Raw genomic sequence first — 14,890 nt, 5'->3', positions numbered from 1 at the left:
TCCACTAGGGGAAGAATGATGAGAGATTACAGCAGCAGAGAACGCCTTCACCTCGTTTAACTCCACATCCACCCCTCCTCTTCGAAAAGTCTCAACGACCAGCAGCATCTTTGCATACCACAGAGGAAAGTGTACTGGTCAAGCAGTTTCATGAGCATTGTTTTAAGGGTTTTTGTCGGGCAGCTTTAAGACATTTTTGCAATTCATAAACCGTACAACTGTTTGATTTCTTTTGAGAGATGTGTACTATCCCTGTTGAAAGCTGTATTCTCTACCAGTCTTTAAAAGGTTGTCGGGTAAAATTTACTGTTTCACAGAAAAGGGGCTGTATTCAGAGTGGATGAGGAAACCTGTATGTCAATACGTCACTCTGCCATATATCTGTCCAACCGTGCATTCTGGTCACACAAGATAAGACAATCCTCTGTCTGGGTGTCCCTGTGTGTGAGTGCATTCATGACCTCAAATTAAGGCCTACAGATGTGCTAGCGTAGGGCCTTTGGAAACTGTCCATGCTGCACATCTGTCAACCAGAATTTATTGAAGCTAAAACATTTGACTCAATGTCCAGACAAAATGTGCCAGTAGAAAATGGTTTTAGTCCTCCAGCATGGCAGTTTACATTTTAGCAGAGAAGAGTAAAAACATGTATAACATTAATTTGGACAGATTATATTGTAATCCTAACCATACTGTAAATTAAGATTTGTTTTAATTGAGATTTATTTTGTAGATTAACCTCCCTTAAAGACTAAAGGAACAGCTTTATATTCATCCTTTCTGGGGGATAGTTAGATCACAAGCTGTATCACTCATATCTGTTAAACAGAAGGATACAGTCAGCTTAGATTAACACAAAGACTGGAAACAGAGGGGAACAGCTATCCTGACTCAGTCACTAAAAATTAAATAAATTGATTGTTTAAGCCATAGAAAAACAAAAGCATAAATATAAAAATTCCCCATTTTACAATAGTTTATGTGCCGGACTATTTCCTCGGATGCCGTTGCCAGGCAACCAGCAGACACTCCAGGAAGTTAATGCTCCCAAAGTCTAGCACGCAGCCTCCATAAAATAACAAATTGCTGTTTTTATGTACAGATTGAACAAATGAGATAGAACCAGTTCATTACTGAGCTTTAGGGCTCATAGGCTAATTGTGTTGTAGTTCTTGGACAGAGCCAGGCTAACTGTTTCCCTGTCTCCAGTCTGTGTGCTAAGCTAAGTTAACCAGATGGGAAACACATAACAACATTGTTTAGCTTGTGGGTGCCTTATACGTCAGTAGAGAAGTGATGTATTTTGTTTGTTTTGTTGTCTGAGTTCTGTTTTCCATGAACCAAGTTGCTGTGAAAACGCTTTTTACTCATAGCCACAGCCTGATAATAGCTATAATTAAATAACTACTTAATAATAAATGATTAACCAGCATTATATGATAACTGTGTCACTTGTTATTTGCCTAGAGAGTTTAATGATTTTGCTAGATGTCATATTTCATCCCATCAGCAGCTGATGCACAGCCTATTTTTCTATTGTTGTTTCTCTCTCTGGTATTCATCCTGCAGCTTCCCCACACTTTAATCATATGTAATGGATAAAATAAGTGCTTTTTTTAAACCACATCAAGGGGTCCTTAAAGATAGAGAATCTATGTTGTACAGATTGTAAATCCCTTTGAGACATACTTTTAAATAAACTTGACTTTTTCTCAGCACACAGAATATGGAAGTGTGCAGTGCACCTGCTTGGTTGAGGCCACTGAACATGATAAACAGGAAAAGGAAATTAAAGTCAAGCAACTATTTTCTTGCAAGCGTACAGTACATATACAACTGCATGGAAAAAAACACTGTCTGCTGAAAGTAAACAATATGTATTTCTGTATGAGAAGACCTCAGAGCATACGAATTGTCACTGAAACCTGTATTTCTAGTATTAGAGATAAGACTTCCAGGGTAATAACCTGGAATTACTGAGGCATCTTTTAATAATAACCCTTTCCTGTTACAGATGCCAAACAGACACACAAACAATGTATTCAACATTGTATCCTGTATAGGGACTATCCCAAAACAACGCTGGTGCAGTTTCCACCCTTCCTTTAAATCATAAATCCTTCCTTTTTTCGTCTCTCGTGTAATTTTTCCATTAATTACTCACTTTTTCCAAACCTCCTCTCCATCTTTAAATCCCAAACATCCCACTTACTTCAACTCCATGGCTGCTGTCCTCTCCTTTCTCTTCTCTGGGGTGAAAACAAACGCTGCTCTCTGTCACCTAATCCGTCTCATCTCTGATATACTGTAGTTTGTGCAGTGGGCAGAGAGGGGAGTGCATGTGAGAGGCCTGAGCTGTTACAATAATCCAAACAGACTGACAGGGTGCCACCGGGTGAGCTGAGACTGAGGGGGGGAGGGCCTGCCGGTGGTGTAGAGGGAAGCACGGACCAATCAGAGGTTTTAGTGAAGCTGTTGGAGGCTGGGCTTAAAGCCTGTGCTGCTCTTTAACCCCCAGTGAGGGCAAGAGTCCCAGAGGCATGGCTAGAGAAACAGATAAGGAGTGACGGAGGACTGGGCATCTAACAGAAAGAGAGAGAGAAAGGGAAACCAAACACCCAACAGGAGTCAAATTGTTTAACTATTTCAAGGACTGACTGTGGTACAACAGTCACTGTACTCTATGTCTTTGAATTAAAAGCTTCGTGCTTTGTTTTGTCTCTTTTTGTAAAATAAAGATATAGAAAGTCGAACTCTGATTCCGTGTGCACACTTTTATCTCCATTTCCAAGAAAGGCCCCAAGTGTACATGTGCTCTACTTTTCTCTTTAGCAAGCAGGAATGACATCATTCTCTCAGGACATAAGCCCAAATTGTCGACTGCAGAGTGCAAAACAACCGTAGTTCCCATCGCCATTCCTGAGAATGCTTGACGTAAGAGTTCAACATTAACAGCTGGCCAAAGTCACAGTAATTAAAACAAGATGGTCCGCAAATGGTCACACAAAGCTGCAATAACCATGAAAATCCTCTGAATAATAATACCCAGTGCAGTCATATACAAAACAAGATGGTGCAAAGGGTGAAACTGCAGTTATTCACCAGTTAAACAAGCATGTTAATATCTGTTCTGTTTGCCCCAGGGGGGGTGGGTAGGCACTGAAGCGAAGCAAAGCTGGTAAACAAGACAGAGATGATGCAACAGAATCAAAGACTATAACTCAGGAGAGCGGATCACAAATCACTAGGATAAAAGACACACATCCGTTTATTGATTTCTATTCTAATAAACACAAATCAAGTTTGAGAAACTTCAGACTTGCAGGAGGGCTGGGTAAATATGACTTCAACAAAAAACTGATTTCTTTAGCCATGCTAACAAAGTGGCTCTGTGGATGGCAGTGTTGATCAGTCAGTCCACTGTTTTGGTCCACACTGAAATGTTTCAATGTTAAATGTTTGGATGGATTGAAACACTCAGTGTCCCCAGTTGATCCTGATGACTTTGACTTTTCATCTAGCTATAACATCAGGTCAACATTTCAATTTATTCGATACTTTAATGAACAAATACCTGCAACAGTGACATTCCCACCTGCCTCAGCTGTACTTTGTACACTAGATGCCACTAAGTTTTACACACCAGACTTCTTTCTCTCCCTTTCAGTTTCACAGTTCGCTGATTAATATAATGTGAAATGATCAAAAGCTCCAGTACAGCTACAGAATGGACTTGAGATTGATTTCTCAACTATCAAATCAAAGAATAAGTGAGGACTACAAATCTGACCTGATCTTTAATGCCAACTTTTGATACTCTGATATAGACATATAATACCTGTACCTACAACTGTGTCCATATTAACATCTTGTTACTGAATTTTTTGTAGCCCTTAGTCCACTCTTCTACAACATGATGGCAACATGAGCATCCTGTTCTGACACCAAGAGGGCAGCCTTCCCCTCATTGTTACCACAGTCCTAATACTTCCATCTTGGCAGACAAACATTGGTGGTTCCTCAATAACAAAATCACTCATGCTGTATTTTCAGGCTGCACACACACACACACACACACACACACACACACACACACACACACACACACACACACACACACACACACACACACACACACACACACACACACACACACACACGCCCCTAGAGAGTTTCCCCATTTCTTGAAAGCTTTAATCTTATTGACAGGCCACAAACAACGTTTGTAGTAATTATCCAAATGCATCTGTTTTCCCCGTGTACATCCACTCCCACTTAACTGGATTACTTACAACAGAGAAAATGGCTCCAAACGGACACAGAAATACTATGATTCAATTATTTTTCAACTTATCTTTATATGTCATTTGTGTAATCAGGTGAAGCAAGATCAGCTGAATATACATCTCTTAAAGATCCCTGAGAGCACTCAAATGGATATGAACAGGTGGTCAAAAAACCACCATTGCATTGTAACCTTCTAGGCTATGTACCAGTTTGACTGTCCAACAAGATAATTAAAGGGAATCCAATGATTAACTACAGCCCACCGTGTTGAAAATGAGACAAGAAAGGTTAAAACCAAGTATACCAGATTGTTGGTTATTTTGACTATTGCTTCAACTTGCTCCACCTACATGCAAAAGAAAGCCAGCAGAATAATCTGAAATGCAAACAGTCAGTCTGAATGACAAAGAGAGGTGAGTGTGGACACAAACACACTGTGCACACAATTACTGGTTGCTGTGAACTACTAATTTTCTCTACCTCTTCATCACTCTCAAATAAAAACAATCTGCTGAAACGAGTCATCAAAAAAGGGACAGATTTATGGACCACTGTTTTATTACACTACACCTTTCCTTACACTGCCAACTAGTGACTGGGCACTTAAGAAGCATCACCAGTCATTTTTTTTAGGTTTATGGTGATTATTTGTGTGGGTCATGTTCCTTTTGTGCAACGCTGATATCCCCTGCTGGCTGAGGCATGACATGCACATTAAATTATGGCCTCATTTTATTCCCATGCTCAGTATCATCCTAATAGCCAGCCAGAATTACTGAAAACACCTGTGCAAGTATCCAGGACCTTTAAGTCATCAAGCAGAAATGCCAAGTATTCGCTGCTTCTGGCCTCTTAAATGCGATGATTTGCTGCTTTTTTATGTTTCTTGTTTTCTTGCCAAGAGTCAAATTAAAAGATTGATTCCACTCTCATGTCTGTGTTAAGTATGAAGCTGGAGCCAAGAGACGGTTAGCTTAGCTTAGCATAAAGACTGGAAACAGGGGGAAAGAGCTAGCCTGGCTGAGCATTAAAAAAAAAATCCCACAACAGCTCTAAAGTTCGCTAAGAACACGTATCAAAAATATGAACGTGAAAACATGATTTCTTTGTTTTACAGGAGTCATGTGCTTTACAGGACCAGTGTGTAGGATTTAGTGGCATCTAGTGGTGAAGCTGCAGATTGCAACAAACTGAATACCGCTCACGTCAGTATTGGATGACATGGTAACGAGAACTTGCAGTGTGCAGGAGAAAACTGCAGTGACTGTGAAACACAAAAAGCCTGTCTTAGAGTCAGTGTTTGGTTTGTCTGTTCTGGGCTACTGTAGAAACATGGTGCTTCAACATGGCAGACTCCATGGAAGGTGACCCGCGGCATCTGTAGATAAAAACGGCTCTTTTTAAGGTAACAAACACACAACGATTCCTATATTCAGGTGATTATACACTAATGAAAACATAACTATGAATATTATATTACATTCCTGCCAATAGATCCTTCTAAATGTTACACATTGGACCTTTAACTATTTCTTGAGTGAGTCAGTTTATCTTGTATCTCAGCTGGTTGCCTGGTAACCTCAGTAGAGTAGGGCGGGTCATGCCTTTGCCATAGTAGGATTCATAAATTCACTGCATCGGCCATCAGCCACATCATTCCTTTACACAAATAGTGGATTAATCAAGACACGATTTACAGACGAATCAGCAATGATAATCGGGTATGATGTACCTGATAGTAACAGCCGAAAATAGCAACAACAAAAAGTAAAGTAAGAAAATAAACTCTAAAATAACAAATGTAACGTTAGTCAGTTTTTGGATTATCAATCAGAAATACTTTGATTTCTGATTCTGGTTCTGACTGATACACATGCATTGTGAGCTTTGCTACTGATTAAACAGCTGTCTTAGTGACAGAGGGCCTCGCCCCGAGGTGCCTCTTGTTACTGTTGTGTTAACACACAAACACACTACGACCTCTCCAAATCCTTCACACTCAGACACTCCGAGCTACTACTCAGTTAAGAGTCACTAAGCTGGCAAATGTCCAGTGGTAATCAATTAGATTTAACCAGACACACGTCGCTGTAGAGCCCCGGCAGAGCTCACAGCACCGAGCCCATTGATCCTTGGAGGTTAAAGTGTCAGAGGGCAACAGTTCAGCCTGCAGGGCCTTCAGGCAACTGTACGAGCTGAAGAAAAACATCAATACCGCCACCAGTCGACATTTGCAATGGAAAAAGATGTCCGTCTTTATCTGGATGATCAAACGCTCATGGTCAAATTACAAAACAAACATAAACAACATCTAATGAATTGAAGGACAGTTATCTAGTAATCTATCACAACATCCCTGGAATAAATCCAACCTGAGACTACAGACCTTTTTCCCAGCATCCATTTTGACATTGAATAGTCAATGGAACAGAACCTTAATTAGTATCATGATACTAATTAAGGTCAATCAGAGTCAGGGTGCTGCTATTGCTCACTAAACAGAGCTGTGTTTACCCTACTATTTAATGAATAAAAAATGTCTATTGCATTGTTTGAAATGTTTTAGTATGATATTGGTTCGGTTTGGTTCTGATACAAACTTTCAATACTTTAATTTTAGAAATATAACTTGATTAAAAAAAATAAAATAATAATTTAAATATTACACTAAAGAAGCCAAAGATCTCAAATGTTAAATGTCTAAACAGAAACAGCCACAAAAACACATCATTATCATTTAAATTAGAAACTGTCTGATCAAAGAGTTTGAGTTGTACCCAACAGTTTCTGATGATCAATGCTGCAAAATTATGTCTGTCTGTACCTAGAAAGTATTGAGTTTTAATATCTGCTCTAGTTTAACCTTCATTAATGTTCAGTATTTGTTGGCAACATGTCAGAGAAGTATTTATTTAACTCTGGAATATTATCTAATAAAAGGTGTCTCTAATATAGACGGCCGATATACAATCAACTATCAGAGTAGTAAGTTAAAAGCCGTTACGTCTTCACTTCACTGAGCAGCCCTGATGTAATGCGTTGTGGCAAGTCAGCCAGCTACTCTATGTAACAGTGATGTAAGTGTACATTTTGCATTACTTCAGTAATGCACTCCAAGTCATCCTGGTGGCTGGTTTATTTCTTCATTAGCATGAGAATACTCCCACAGTTGCAGCACAGTGTACTGCAGTGGTGGGAGAGTTATGCAGCCCTTTACTGCATCACCCTCTGCTTCCTGTTCCCAGAATCACTTACTGCATTCAAGCACCTCTAATGTCACAGTGACTGAAAAAACAGCTGCTGTAGAAAAACTACAGATCAGACATCAAAGGAGGAGACTCACTCTCTCTCTCTCTCTCTCTCTCTCTCTCTCTCACACACACACACACACACACACACACACACACACAGACTGGGTTGGACAGAGAGCAGGCAAATGTAATGAGACTTTAATCTACTTAGTTTATGAGGAAGAATGGCTTTGTGATGTGCTACTGAAATAATGTTATACAAAGACAAGTGCTGATAACAGTTATGCAACTTAACATTATTTCTGTTGGATAATGTATAACGAATTCTTTCTATCAATTAATTACAGTAATGGACTAATAATCCTGTCTCAATTATATATATCCATCACAGTTTACCAGATTCCAAAGCCACTTTGCTGTCTTTGCTATTTAGATGCTTTCACTTTATAAATGTGTGCAAGTTGAAAGTTAAAGGAACAGTTCACACATTCATGTTAGTTAGACAGGAAGATTACATTCTCATATCCGCGCAGCTAACTATGTGTTCGAAAGAAACAAACGAAATATAACGTGATAATTGCTGAGATTTAGAGGTGCTGGCATTCTTGTACGTTGCTGTTTCCCCATGTTTCCAGTGTTTATGCTTAGTTAAGCAAGCCGGCTACTGGCTCTAGCTCCATAAACAATTAGACTGATTCTCTCCAAAGTTAAAATAAAACTGTTCATTAAATAACATTTTACATTTTTGTTTAGGAGAAAATTAAAAAAGACAAGTAGTCATTTTATGGTAATTTGTGCTGTAACTATTTTTGGCTAGGCGTACAGACATTGGAGTGGGATTGATCTTTTCATCTAACGCTCAGTAAGAAAGCAAATATTTCCCCCAATTTCAAAATTATTCCTTTAAAGAGCTTTAGGAGTGGTTCCTAAACCCAAACCGAAAAGATTAAATGCCCCTCTGATGTGTAAGTAGATTTTTTATCAACCAGAGACAATACTGTGAAAAACTATTAACATCACCAGTTGAAATGTATAGAATGAATGATGTTATTTTACCTGTTTACCTGTTTCAATGTGGAATATTTAGGAGGATCTACTGGCTGAAATCGAATATAATATTTATAAGTATGTTTCCATTAGTCCATAATCTGAATAAATGAATAGAGTAGTTTTGTTACATTAAAATGAGCCGTTTTTATCTACAGATGCTGCAGGTCGCGTTTCATGGAGTCCACAAACCAAACACTGGCTGTAGATTGAACCTTTCACATTTTTTATGCCCAGTGAAGTTTCTCCTACACACTTCACAAGTCACAAGTCGTCAAATACAGACGCGAGAGGTGTTCAGTTTGTTGTAATCTACCGCTTCACCTCCAGATGCCACTAAATCCTACACACTGATCCTTTAAGTATTCCGACTGTAAACCTAAACACGTATTACAGCTAATACTGAGTCTGAGTCTATGAAACTACATAAAATAAAATAAAAACAAGCCATGTGACACAGGACCTTACATTTGACTCAACTTAGCAGGTGCATCAGTAGGCACAGAGGTTCAAGTTTTTACAGATTTAAGATGCTGACACAAACGTGAGCCTGCTGCTTGTCGTGCTGCAGATTTGTCCGGGGAACAGAGCTGCTGTCGGTGTAAATGGATTACTATTGCAGCAGTCCACACTCATGAATGAACATGAATGTGGACGCTTGCACTTATATGTGACTGAATGCCCTGTTTAATGGGATTTCATTCTGCATTTTAAAAACCTTCTTCTGACATCTGCATTAATTCAAAAGGTCTTGCATGAAAAAGAAGTGGGACATTCAGTCAATCTCAGCTAAAGTCATGTAGGAAGTTCCGATTCACTCACCTTAATGTGATCTTATCAGCCGGTGTGAGAACTACAATGACGCATGCGGATGTGTGCGTTGACAGCCGGCGGAGATCCTTACTGGACTGTTTTCCCCCTGTTTAAGTGCTCTGGTTGTTTCTCCTCTCCGTGCACCGTCCTGTCTGCTGCTCTGCATAAAGAAACAAACCCCACTAAAGCTGAACCGAGAGCCGCTTCTACTCACTTCCACCTCACTTATTAAAGGGATCCGTCGGCAATAAAAGGGAAAGGCTACCGCAGCCGGATGCAGTTAGAGTTAATCCAGCCCGGGAAAAAAGAAAAAACACTTCATCAATATTACATTCACGTGTAAAAATAGCCGTAGTATCCATGCATTATTTCTATTTTTCTCTACAGTGGTTATACAAGCTGTTTTGTGTCGTGTCATGTGTGATGGACTAAGGGAACAATGCTGAATTATGTTATTTTACTGCTTACTAAGTTTAACAGTTCAATTATTTCTTTATTTTTAAATTGGCCTACATTTTAAGTTTGTCTGTGGAAAGTGTTTGTTTATGAAAATACATGTTTTAAGATAACATAAGACAGGATAAGATTAGGGAAATTGGTGTAAAGTAGTGGCCACTAAACAAACAATAATGGTGCAAACTATAGAAATGTCCACAGCTGAGTTCATTGATGAGGACACTCAAGTTGTAGACATGTAAGTTATTTTAATGAGTTAAAACATGCACTGTGAGAGGCACATGATATAGCTTCACTGAATGTTCACTATACCAGAGAGTTGCAGTCAGATACTGAAATGTTTGTACTGTTTTGTTGAACTTGACTTTGTTTATATTTTCTTACATAATCTTGTCATTTTTATATTTTGTCATTATAATCGTTGCAAGATCAAATCAAGTTGATTTTATGGGATTTTGTGTGACTTTGTTAGAATTTGAATACATTTAGGATATTTTCTCTTTGTGCTTTTTGAGGTTTTGCCTAATTGTGCTGTTTTGTGCTCGGTCACATTCACAAGTCTTTTCACCATTTCTAGTCACAACTGAAGTGGGATGTTTGGCCTTGTGTGCACCTATGACCTTCCTCTTTACCTCTTACCACTTGAGGCAGGTTATCTGTCCACCCCCCGCCCCCTGTTTCCAGTCTTTGTGCTAAGATAAGCTAACCTACTGCTGGCTGTGGCCTATAATATATAACACACAGATATAATCCCATCTAATTCTTCCAAAAATGGCCAACTTTAGCTTTAAGTAAATGCACCTATTGCACTGCACCTCTGACAACAGATAACTTTAAAGAATACTATCTATAAAAAAAAAAAACTATTAAAATAATCAAAAACAAATGTTTAAATTAACAAAACAGGGAATGTTTGTAAGCAACACCAGCTCTGTTCCTGATGGGACATCCCAGCACAGTAGTAACTGTGGTTTCCAGTCAGGCCCCTCCCTTACTATGAGGGAGGATGTTGCCATGACAACTTTACATTATGCAGCACCCCATGAAAGAGTCTTTTCAGATTAAAAAAAGAAAAGAAAAGAAAGACAGAAACAAGTTATTTGCATTCCTTTTCCATTAAAGATTTTGTGTGATAGAAAAAAGGCGGTATGAGGTTTATTGTTTGCTGTGTGTCGGAGGAGGGGGGAGGGGGTCGATCTCGATGCATCTGAAGGCCTCACAACTATTTTAGAAAACTAATGCACTGTGTGTGTGCGCCGCAGTCAAAGGGCCGCTGCTTAACATGCAGCGCACAGTCACAGGCTCTCTGCAAAGATTTTTGTTCGTTTCAGCATCCCACCTCTGTTTTTTTATTTTATATATCTATATAACAGCTTGAAAATTCAAACTTCAGGTCCATTCAGACAGCATATAGTATTGATCCACGGCAGCTGGGCACGTTAGTTTTGAGAATTCAACACAAAAATAATGAGGCTGGCTGTAAAAACTCAAATATTCGTGATCAAACTTTGGATTCATGGGGATGAAAACAAATCCATAACAGTGTTTTGAGCCTTACGTGATTTAGATGAAGAATCAAATAGAAACATCAAAGCAGCAACAGTCAATAATCCTCCGCCAGATGTCTTTAGTTCTTATAAACCAGGTCAAGCTAATTCTTTCCAGAGTTTTAAGGGCAAAACCAGAAGATTCAGACCAGAGTTTTACCATAATTTCATCCTGCACTGGTCACAGCTGCCTGCACCTGCTGCTGTCATTAGTCCAGTAGAGCATGGCGGGATTAGGAGAGAGTCCTGTGAATGGCTGCTGAATAATTGACCAACTTCTTTTGTCTCATTCATGCTGTTTTGATTGGACATATGTTGGGGACTAAATTGCAATGAAAGTTTGATGTGGAAATGGTAATTATGGGGCTTTTCTGGAGTGAAACTGCTGTCAAATGTGCAGTGTCGTCTAATTCAAGCTACTGCACAACAACCAGGAGGTTTTCTGATATCTACAAGGTGATAGGAGAGCGCAGTTATGAGCAAGTGATGGCTGAAGTATATTTGTGGTAAAGCAGCAAATATACTGTCAATGTACAGTGATGAAGGATTTGAGGCAGCATGAAATCTCAATCTTCCTGCTATACAAAGTGGTCGATAACTGTACATTTACTCAAGCACTGAACTTAAGTACAAGTTTGAGGTACTTGTACTTTGAGTATTTCCTGTTTTATACAACTTTTTAGAGGCAAATATTGTACATCAATCCACAAAGCCTCACTTACTAATTACTTTGCAGATTCAGATTGATCCAAATATAAATCAACTAATAAATGATGATATATTTTTATAGGTAAAGCTACCCAGGTATATAAAGTAACATGTACAGTAGGTTAAATTAGCTTTACCTTTACCAGCTTATAGCAATGTACACATGTGGACATTCTGCATAATGACAACTTTTACTTTTGGTATTTTAAGTATATTTTGATGCCAATACTTTTTTTCTACACAAGTAATAGTTTATATGTAGGACTTAACTTGTAACAGAGTATTTTTACACTGTAGTATTGCAACCGTCCTCTTCCATCACTGGATATATATATACATATATATATATATATATATATATATATATATATATAGGACTTTTTTTTAAATGGGGCCTTGACTCAGAAATTGGCTACTACAGAGGGTTTTTAACTCTTAAGAATAATTGCTATGTCTAAAAGAACCTTTTAAAAAATCCAGTAGAAGAACATCAGTAAAAAATAAATCATCTAAATTTAGCATTTAATCTAAAGAGACTTTTATTTTAACTTTAATAGTAGCGATGCAACTAATGATTATTCTTGATGATTATTTTCTTGAATAACTGTCTTCAAATTCTTTTGTTTTATAGATATGACACAGAAAAGCAGCAAATTCTCACCTTTGTGCAGCTGGAACCAGACAACGTTTGTCATTATTTCTTGAAAAATGATCATTTGAATATTGCAATATTAGCTGATTGATGTTCTGTTGAGCAACTATATGTTATAACACTCATGCCAGCGCTTACCAAGCTATTTAAAGGAACACACTTCAGCAATATACTTTAACCTAAAATGTAAAAGCAGTGTCCAAACAGGAAAGGGAAGCAGTTTATCACATTAATACAGAGTGTGCCTCACCCCATGTCTACTTCCTCCAGTTTTCTCTTGCCTCGCCTCGCCTCGCCTCTCTGCGTCTGTGAGGTCAGCTCAGTAGCTTGACTTTGACCATGTGTTCATGTCATGTAGATCTGAAGACAGAAGGAAGAAGTCGACTTCAGCATCACCCACATTGCCAAAACTTTTCTCTCAAACACACTGACAAATAATGATTCACAAGCACTTCAAAGCGTATATTTTTTATTTCATGATTATTTACTGTATACTCTGGACACAAAGAGGCAGTTGTATTTAGATTGGCTGCTAATCTCAGTGGTCCTCTGTTGATGTCACACTGATAATCCCCTTGTAGCTGTAGTAGAAATGAGATCCCAGCCTGCTGGTAATGTGCTGTGGAGGCTGTAGATGTGGCTGTGGATATACTGTATTTGTTAAAGGTCAGAATGATTCAGTGAAGAGAATTGGCAGTGACGTTGTGTCCTTTAAAGTAACTGGGAGTAGGAGTAAACCATCTCTAATGAGTGAACTCACGTGAACTCAAGACTGCATAAGAAAACATTGCGATTAAAACGTCACAGACTCATTTTTGGGTGCATATTTTAATTTTACTTGATGTCAGAGAGAATCGGCTGCAATTATGCAAACATTCAGCATTGGGGGATTTGAGATTCAGCATTAAAAGACAAGTGCTTTTGATTTCTAACTCCCAGAAACCCACTGCTGGAGTACATGTGCACTGAAAATGGCTCAGATGTTGTGACTCACTCTTGCTAGGCATGGTGTTGCTGAGACCTCCTTCCTGTCCAGGTTGTTGTCTGATCCCCTTTGTCGGCTTCATGACGCACTTGAGTGGGAAAACATCCTTGAGCCACTCTCTTATCCATCAAAAAAATCCCAAACTATGACACGAGACCTTTTCTCTACTAGCTGTGGATGAAATGTTACAATAAGAAGACCCGTCACTACCTCCTGCTGCAGTGTCAGAGTGAAAGTAAAGATCCTGCTCTTCAGGTGTTAGGTTGAGCTGCAGGATAAGGAGGGATTGAGAGGAGCATAATCCCTCACACATGGCTACAGCAACTTTAAACGTGCCAAGTCACGAGCATCTTGACATCTCATGCCATTCAATGCACAGCCCATAGCCTCTACCATATAGGCCTGAATATACCTGTCTTTTTGTCCATTATGGCAGTGGTTCCTAACCCCTTTTATATCACTGAGTAAAGTGACGACCCCCGACTAACTGACATACTTTATATTGAACTGATAAACTGTACAATTAATCCGAATAGTAAACACAACGACTGCAGGGAGTTTGTGTAATATTACCTGTGAATATTGCATCAGAGATGAGTTTTCCTGATATATCTAGGACCTTTTTATACAATTCTCATAGTCAGTATTATGTTTGTTTTTAACAATCATACATACTTAATAGACTCTTTTTCGACAAATTCATTGTTATCTTTTCCTTGACACTTGGCCATTGTTCTATTCGGTCTTTGGTCGCTTTAACTCATATTTAAAAGGAACACTGACATTTCTAATGCAGGATGAGACCAGAGTAAAGCTCTGTGAATATAGCATAAAATCTAAATAAAAATAACAATTTACTTTAATTTTCTTCAAATAAATGAACATAAATGATTACATTATATTACATTAAATATAGGACTACTGTATATATTTACCCTCGGTGGCACTGCTTGATTGCTTGTAACAGAAACTAGTAACTGCTCAGGTTACAATCAACAAGGCCTTGCACCCCTGTGTGAAGCTTTGGCGACCTCTAGTGGGGGTCCTGAACCCCAGGTTGGGAACCACTGTATCAAGGTAATAATATATTTCTAATAGATGCAAATATATGCAGCAATTATTATCAAATAAAAAAGCTGAACAG

General features: G+C 38.6%; 1 protein-coding gene across 4 annotated transcripts in view; it reads right to left on the bottom strand.

Moving 5' to 3' along the window:
• trim2a (tripartite motif containing 2a) overlaps nt 1-12,786 on the bottom strand; it is a 32,477-nt gene extending 19,691 nt beyond the window's left edge. The window contains exon 1 of one of the 4 annotated variants that reach the window (XM_051384908.1): nt 12,771-12,786. The gene's annotated coding sequence lies outside the window, so the exon portion shown is untranslated. Of the gene's footprint in view, nt 1-2,212; nt 2,401-9,407; nt 9,564-12,770 lie in introns of those variants that run through there. The other 3 variants (XM_051384907.1, XM_051384904.1, XM_051384909.1) reach the window with 3 other exon arrangements.
• Between the last annotated feature and the right edge of the window lie 2,104 nt (nt 12,787-14,890).

Source organism: Dicentrarchus labrax, unplaced genomic scaffold, assembly GCF_905237075.1.
Source record: "Dicentrarchus labrax unplaced genomic scaffold, dlabrax2021, whole genome shotgun sequence".
NCBI classification, from domain to species: Eukaryota; Metazoa; Chordata; class Actinopteri; family Moronidae; genus Dicentrarchus; species Dicentrarchus labrax.
This window is presented reverse-complemented; position numbering and strand designations above follow the sequence as displayed.